General features: G+C 34.9%; 1 protein-coding gene across 1 annotated transcript in view; it reads left to right on the top strand.

Moving 5' to 3' along the window:
• Positions 1 to 475: 475 nt before the first annotated feature.
• The window catches only part of rhbdf1b (rhomboid 5 homolog 1b (Drosophila)), a 55,635-nt gene continuing 47,201 nt past the window's right edge, over positions 476 to 8,909 (top strand). Inside the window, 1 exon segment of the mRNA XM_048170538.1 lies at positions 476 to 747. The gene's annotated coding sequence lies outside the window, so the exon portion shown is untranslated.

Here is an 8,909-nt window from a genome sequence, read left to right as displayed (position 1 = left end):
AAACCACAATTCTAAAAAAACCCCCTGGAAATTCCAGAGGGAACCCATGAAGGATGACCAACAAATTGACACATGACTGAATAGCTCTATTAGAAAGGTTTAAAAATCCATAAACAGTAGCCTACATTTGGTTATAGATAAGGGTATATTGTAGTTAAATTGTGTTAGAGGTTCAAATGAAGACGTTTTATTTCGTGCAAAGGACGGGGAAAATGGTATGGTATAAATAAAATATGGTAGGCCTATATATCTTGATTTATCTCAAGACAGTGTATATTTATTCTAAAGCAGCACTTGTTGTTTCTTGCCATAAGTGACGCACAAAACAACAGCGGTTTCGGCATCCTTTGCGGTTAAGCTAGAAGAAGACATCAGTAGTCATTTGTTTACGCCCATGAGTGCCGCTGATTGGCTAGTAACATCTGCACGTCAATGTAGTCTCCGCCCACTCCGTCTCTTTCTGCGCGTGTGGGCGTATTTTTACAGCTTGAAACTGAACTAGACTGAAACTCGCCGCCCTGTGTGTGCTGGGCTTCAAGAGTGGGAATTTACGAGGCGGGCAGCATGGTTTTTATTTGCAGCGTTGTCGCAAAGTTTGGATTTAGGATTTGACTATGTAAAATCACATTGCTATCGTACTGTTTAGTTATGCTTTGACAATATATTTCTTCTGCGAAGAAGGTGCATCACACTAAACGCCGGTTAATGAACAAACCTAGTCGCTGAGATCTGAAAGTCCATCAGAAGGTATGGCTTTATTTCAATGGGACTCTTTACGTTTGGTGTTTTAAAGTTGCACACATTGTAACAGATGTAGCATCTTTATTGGTTGAGTCTGTGGTTGTGAATAGGATGTGTCAACTCACATGTGACTGGATGCATCATAAGTGATATGATTTCATAAAGAAATGCCAAAGCTTGTATGCAGTATGCAGCTAGTGTAGCCTACATTGCACATAATTTTTTTGAAATGATGGCTGTTTTACAAACTAGTGAGCTGCCTAGTACCTACATAGACAGTATTTTGGGTCACCATACAGCTATCTGCTGACCCTAAAAAAAAGATGTCTAGGTATTCAGCTCACCAGGTTTTTAGACAGCCCATAAATGTGTCCTTCTGTAAAATGGTTTTGCAAAGCGATTGCATGCATCTGTAATCTGGCTACATGATAATCTGCAATTGGTGGATTAAGTGTAACTAGCGTCAATGCTTTAGTCATTTTAATGGACACGGATTCTCCTCAGTCAGCCAGGGGCTTTTCTCCATGTACCAGAAGAATAAACCACACAATAATGTCAGCAATTATGAACAACTCCAACAAAATACTACCTCTGTTTTATATTTTAAATTGCATTTTGCCCTTTGTCATGTTCTCAGGATGATAACATTTCTCATAAATATCAGGCTTGGGCAAGTTCTCACATGTTTTAAATGTTATAATTGTAAACGCTTTAAATAAGGTCTCATTTGTTAACATTGGTAAATGTTTTAGCTAACACGAACTAACAATGAGCAATATTTTAAAGTATTTGTTAATTTTTGTTAACGTTAGTAAAAAAAGCCAATTTTTCATTCTTTGTTCATGCTAGTTCACAAGGCGTTAACAAATACAACATAAAAATGTATTAGTAAATGTTGAAATTACCATTGACTAAGCTTAGTAAATGCTGTAGAAGTGTTCACTGTTAGTTCATGTTAACTACTATAGTTATTACAGAATGTTGTGTCTCCAGAAATGGATTTATAAAAATAAACGTGCCTTGTGAAATATTCTGGTGTGACAACTAGCCCCAAATTCCCCAACATTTGAATTATTGACTAGCTGTGTTATTTTTATCCAATGAATTCCTCACAGTAAACTACGAATTAGCAGAAAACAGAAACTGTCTTCATGTTTATAAAAGCTGCACCAAATTTTAGTGGTTACAGCTGCAGGAATGTGCAAGGTGCACATGCAAAGTCAGTTAAAACATCTTAACTTTATTGTTCTTTCTTTTATTTGTGTGACTACAAATCAATAGCATACTTTTATCAGTGGATGTGCAAAACTTTTTCCACATGAATTCATTCTCACTTTTATTTTTACTGACTGTCTTGTCTTACAAGCAACACTGAGTATTTGGCCTGTTTGGATAGTAGGAAACTATTAAAGGGTCCATGAAGTTGAAAGTGTAGCCCAGGGAATACAGGGAATACAGCCATTAGTGCTGTATATGAGCACAGGTGCTAAGTTTCAAGAACAAGTACAATGTCCTTCTCAGTGGACCTCAAGGAAGTCTTTTATATTATTTGTATCTGACAATTAAAATTCCTGCTCTAAATCAATAATTATTCATTAGTGGACACACAGAGACAGCATGCCGTGTGCAGATTTTTGTGAAGATGACAGGCCAACATTCAGCCATCTGGTGACTACAATGCTCACTGAATCTTTTTTTAATACATCATAGATTTGCATAAATAAGGCCATTTACTTTTATATCAAGCTTGGCCATTTTAGAGTTATTGGTTATTCTCTTTCTGCAAAAGAAAATAGGTTGCTTTCTTGTGGGCCAGTCGCAATTATTAAATAATCATCTGATCATGGTTATTAGATTAGATTTATAATTATTTGAGAGAACGCAATAATTGTGCAGTTTAAATCACATTTTGCCAAAAAATAAAAAACACTGTTGTAAAGTACACAAAGACAGTCAAAGTCTACAAAATGAAGGTTTGTGGGTTTAATCACAATGCATTATTATATTATTATATTAATTTATTATATAAACAATTTTTCACAGCATTGAAGTAAATCATACAAGTCTATTTTATTATAATTTTATTTTTTATAAAATTATAAAATGATAATAAAATTATGTTAGATGCGATTAATAATTTTATTTATTAATTGCATCTAACATAAAAGTATGTGTTTACATAATACTGATATATCAGTATTATGTAAACATACTTTTATGTTAGATTAAATTAATCGCGATTAATCGTTTTGACAGCACTAATTATATATAATATAATATATATATATATATATATATATATATATATATATATATATATATATATATATTATAGATACAATTCCAAGTAAATAAATAACATATGAGACTTACCCAGTGGCATGAAATAAAAGGAATTTTATTAACAAAAAGTTGTTAATCGCAATTATTTGTATGACAATTAATCGTCTTCAACAACACAGAATTGATGATCTTGACAGGCCTACTTTCTTGTGCATGTTCTGAAACAAAAGCTAATACATATCAGTGGCTGCTGTATGTATGTAACTAAAGCATCTAGGGATGTTACAGTGTGCGGAAAAACTCCTCTGTTTTGATCTGAAATGAGGCTGTTGTGTGTGAGTAGTATATGATCCCATTTGTGGAATTATCATAAGCTTGGGTGATTTGGTCCCACACACTGACTTTACCATAGCTTTGCGTCTCTCAATTTGGTAATAGCATGTCAGATAAACACAGCAATTGACTGTTTCTTGGAATAGGTGTTGTATTATGAAATCACAGCAGACTGTACGGCTTTGTTCCAGTAGACTCTCACACATCTCCCTCAAGCTCTTGTTCTATTACACCTCTTCCTTATGCAAGGTCATATTATTGCTTATGATTTGCAATCTTTTAAGATTCCAATTTTATCCCTAGGTGTTTGGTAATCAGTGTACACACCAGTTGCATCAGATTGGACTAATTGCCTGTCCACTTCTTGACAGCATTGAAATGAATATGAGAATATGGCATCATGTACACTGTCATTCAAAGTTATAGGGAAAGTAAGATTATTTTTGAAAGACATTGAAGACTGGAGTAATAGCTGCTTAAAATTAGTTTTGCTATTAAAGGAATAAATTACATTTGAAAATATAATATAATACAAAACTTTATTTTAAATTGCACAATTTCACAACAATGAATTGAGAAATTTCCTTGTTCTTTGACATATAAGAGGTCATTGTAGTATAAAAATATGCTGTAAGTTTTAAGACTCATAATTTCCTTGTTAGCCCAAAAACAGCTTTTATTGAAACCAAGCTCAGAAAATGACACGTTTCAGATTTTGTCACATTATTACGTCATAGTGCAATGAAAGATTGCCTCTGCAGAAGAATATCAACGCCTACTTCTACATCGTTGCCTCGATTCACGCATGTCATGTAGCAAATACAAGACACGCAAACACAGGATTACTCCAGCAACAAACCGATAGAGGATTACAAGACGTTTTGCAGTGACAAACTGTGGAGAAACAGTCTTTGTATTGCCATCCTTATGATCCTATATAAAGAAGAGCGTGGATGAACTTTATTTTTAAGATCACTTCATTAAGACATTGTCTGTTTGTTCGCTTCATTTTACTGCAGATTTGTTTTTAAACAAGACCCAGTTCGATGCAGGCTTTTTAGAGAGACTGAAAATAAAAGATGAGTGCAGACTATATTGGATCTGACAGTAATGTCACAACACACAAGTGTGAGTAACCACATACGTCACTATTGCTTTGTCTGTTACAAATTGTTTGATATGTACTGAGTATTTATACTGTAGCGCTGCAGTCTAGTTGTGATCATTCTGATTTGCTGTTCGTTCCTTTGCTGTGGCATTTATGGGGTTAATGCGTTGGATTATCGGATATGGAAGAAAGCACATAGAGAATGCTGCTTTTGTATTGCTATTATGAACTATGAATAGCCTATAAGAATGACATTGTGACAAACAGTGGTAGATTCATTCATAATTCCGTTAACGTGAAACACCAAAAGTCATTGTTTTCCAATTATAACCGTGGTAACTCCAAGTACTTAAATTTTATTTGCCACAACCAAGACTTATGAAGCAAATGTAATACCCATAAATGTTTCACATTGTTGGCAAATGTAACAAGATATTATTCAGCATCAGGAGTTTGCTAAACAATTCCACATGTCGACGTTGAAAATTATTTTATTATTCAAAACTGTTACCCAATCATAGCAGTGGCCGTTTACTTCCAAGTCTTGAATGCGGCAATCAAAATGGAGAATTTGAAAGAGAGGGTCAAAAATAGCTTATATTAGGAAGTCTTTTGATGCAAAAATCTTGATAACTTTATAAGTAGACATCAGATGCAGTTTATGACCCATTTAAAACCAAACCTAACTTTTGTGAACTTTTTTCTTAAAGAATGTGCTTTTGCTTCATTTCTTCAAAATAAATAACACTTGGTTTGATATTTTAATATTCAGTGTAGTGGCATGCATAGATTTTTAAGTATGCATTAAGTGTCCAATGCTTTTCATGTCTGCAACATGCTGCATTTATAACTCTGCAAGCATATGAACAGTCAAGTGGACAAAAGATTTCTTGCAGCATTCAGGAAGTGCAGACTAGTTCAGACCTATCCCAAACTAAAATACAAAAAAGTGAGAGATAAGAACTGTCAGATCACAGGGAGTGCATTCACTTCCAAATTCCTTTTGAGCAATCCGTTCAGTTTATTAGATTACCAACACTTCAAATGAATCTGATTTAGATTATTTGTCAGAATACATAACAGAATTTTCTTTACTGTGAAGTTAATTGAGCACCAGGGTATTGTGTGTGTGTGTGGAAATTAAAAGATGAAAAAGTAGAGGATTTGTTGGATGTTCAATAAAATTAGATTTGAAAAAAATTAAAAAAAAAAGTTGCAAGGAAGGAATGACATTTTGTCATGAAGTAATGGAAATAAAATAAAATAAAAACTGATGATACAGCTCTTGTGGAGAATCAAATTACCTTAATTCGTGATATTTTTACCTTTATTCTTGATTCTTTCTCTCTTTCTTTCTCTGTTTCCTGGCTGCTAAATTTGGAAGAAAAAGCAGACTGTGGCGGGTAAACCCCATGTGTGCATAACCAGCTCTTTCTCTGTTTCTCCGTGTCTCTTTCAATCCTGCTGGTCCTATCAGGAAACCACAGGCCCCATCCAGACTCTGTCTGTTGTGATGATATAGGCACGTTTGAAAGGATGCCACATTTGTATTAATTAGTGGACCTCTGGACCTAACATAGGGAACGGGATTTGACTGTAATTTTATTGTTACTGTAAGCTGATTTTTTTTCTACTTTGCTTTGGAAAAAGAAATATTATGAAGATTTAAATTTATCCTGAATGAGCAGGGGTTTTATAATCCCAGTAGCCTCAGCAGAGACATGGGTTGCGTCTGGGCCTTAGGACGTCACGTGGTAGGACAAGTTCATCTGCTCTCGGGCAGTCTGTGCGTCATCATATATTTCAGAGGCTTTTAGGCTCTTGTCAATGACCTGAATATTTCTGATCATTTGAATAAAAAAAAGAAAAAGAAAATCACTCAGTGAAGTGATTTGGCTTCAAGAATTTGTTGCAAGTTTTAATGGTAAAGATGATCAGAAGTTCCTCCAAAAGGATATCTGTTCATACATTACTGCAGTTTTAGTCACCATTCAAATCAATCACCAGATCAAAATGATATAATTCATATTTTTTATGGAATATTGCAGTATTTATTCATGTAAATGATTTATCGGTGCACACATAGTTTTTTCTTTTCCGTGTGCTTTCGTAATCTAATTAAAATAACTTCCCCTACCTCTTCTCTTCTCTTCTCTTCTCTTCTCTTCTCTTCTCTTCTCTTCTCTTCTCTTCTCTTCTCTTCTCTTCTCTTCTCTTCTCTTCTCTTCTCTGATAACGTGTTTACTGGCATGAGGGCGGGGCAACCTGTCACTCACATGACATCACTGCAATAGCAATCAACAATGATCCAATCAATTCCCAGTGGACACAATTAAGTCCTATCCTACATTTTTTTTCGTTCAAGAAGCCGTTTCACTCGGATATACGTTACAATAGACCCATTTGGAGCAGACGTCACAGTTACGTCATTGGGCGCACATAGTGGTTGCAGATAAATAGCGGTAGCAAGTGGAGGAAAATGTGCAAAATCCAGAGAATAAGAGAAACATTTTTTTGTTGTGCCTCTGGATGTCGGAATCGGAATGCAAAAAATATAGTTTTCAATTTTTATAAAATACCGTTGTTGAAAACGCACTTTGAAGCTAAACGGAGACATTTATGTGTGCAAGTCACAGACTGGACTGATGAAACCTGCAATTTTTAAAGGTGTCCTTGATTCAAAAATTTAATTTACCTTGGCATAGTTAAATAACAAGAGTTCAGTACATGGAAAAGACATACAGTGAGTCTCAAACTCCATTGTTTCCTCCTTCTTATGTAAATCTCATTTGTTTAAAAGACCTCCGAAGAACAGGCAAATCTCAACATAACACCGACTGTTACGTAACAGTCGGGGTGTACGCCCCAATATTTGCATATGCCAGCCCATGTTCCCAACATTATGAAAGGCATTGGACAAGGGCAGGCAGTAACGTCTGGATGTGCACAGCCGAATCAACAGACTAGGTAAGCAAGCAATAACAACAACGAAAAATGGCAGATGGAGCAATAATTACTGACATGATTCATGATAACATGATATTTTTAGTGATATTTGTAAATTGTCTTTCTAAATGTTTCATTAGCATGTTGCTAATGTACTGTTAAATGTGGTTAAAGCTACCATCGTTTCTTACTGTATTCACGGAGACAAGAGCCGTCGCTATTTTCATTTTTAAACACTTTCAGTCTGTATAATTCATAAACACAACTTCATTCTCTATAAATCTCTCCAACAGTGTGTAATGTTAGCCGTAGATCACTGAAAAGCCACGCAATATCGCAGATGAATCGCCTTCGATAATGAACGCGATATTGCGTGGCTTTTCAGTGATCTACGGCTCTGTCTATTAAATGCCGCTCCATTTGAAAGCAGGTGATGGCGATTTAGCGGTAATCAGGGAACCGGCTTTACTGACGAAATGCACGTGACAATCTCATGCGATATATCGTGCAGCCCTAATATAAACGTACAATTATGAGGGGGAAAAAAAACAGAATAATTAGTATATCTCACAATTCTGTTTTTCCTTCTAAAAATGTGAGATATAAACTCAGATTTACAAGAAATAAAAGTCAGAATTGTGAGAAATAAATTTGAAATTAACTTTTTATTCTTTTATTCCATGGCTTCCATAGACTGCTATTGCAGAACTGTAGTTTTCTGCAACCTGGTAGGCTCCGCCCACAAAAACCAAATTGGTCTATAGGGAAGAAAGTACTATCGCAACTTTCGTTTCATGCTGACTTTAAAGCTCACTTGAAAATGAAAATTCTGTCATCATTTACTCACCTTCATGTTATTCCAAACCTGTATGATTTTTTCTTTCATGAAACACATGAAGCAGGTTGTCTGAGCTGCTTTTGTCCATACAGTAAAAGTGGATGGGAACCAACGGCTGTCAAACTCTTAAAAAAGTTTCGTAAAAATAGTCCTTAGGATTCACAAGTCATATGAAAACTTTGTGTGATGAAAGTAATTTAAACTGTTATTCATTACAAGTCTCAGTCTGTTTTTAACTTCTCCTGCAGGTTGATACATCAAAAAGGAAAATCTTGAAGGATGGATGCAATTACCTCAGAGAAATTCAGTGTCTTTCACTTTTTCCATGAGCATTTTACCTGAGCAGTTGAACTGGAAATGTGTTGTTTGGAACTGATCTAGTTTTTCCCTCCATAAATATTATAGGATTAATGCAAGACATTTTCAAAAGCATCCTTTTAGTCTTACTGCCAATAATAAGAATTCTGTAAAGGATGGTGCATAATGGTTATATTTATAGTCAAATCATATTAATGTTCAGTTTACTAGCAGTAAATATCCAAGAACATGTGATTGCAATAACACATTATCACACAGGCGGCTTTTTGACTCCTCCATGAATACAACAATCTTAAACTTAATAAATTGTGGTCTTATAAATGGAGTCCAATGTTATTTAAA

Source organism: Megalobrama amblycephala, linkage group LG20, assembly GCF_018812025.1.
Source record: "Megalobrama amblycephala isolate DHTTF-2021 linkage group LG20, ASM1881202v1, whole genome shotgun sequence".
Lineage (NCBI taxonomy): Eukaryota > Metazoa > Chordata > Actinopteri > Cypriniformes > Xenocyprididae > Megalobrama > Megalobrama amblycephala.
Note: the sequence above shows the minus strand (reverse complement) of the source record. Positions and strands in the feature narration are given on the sequence as shown.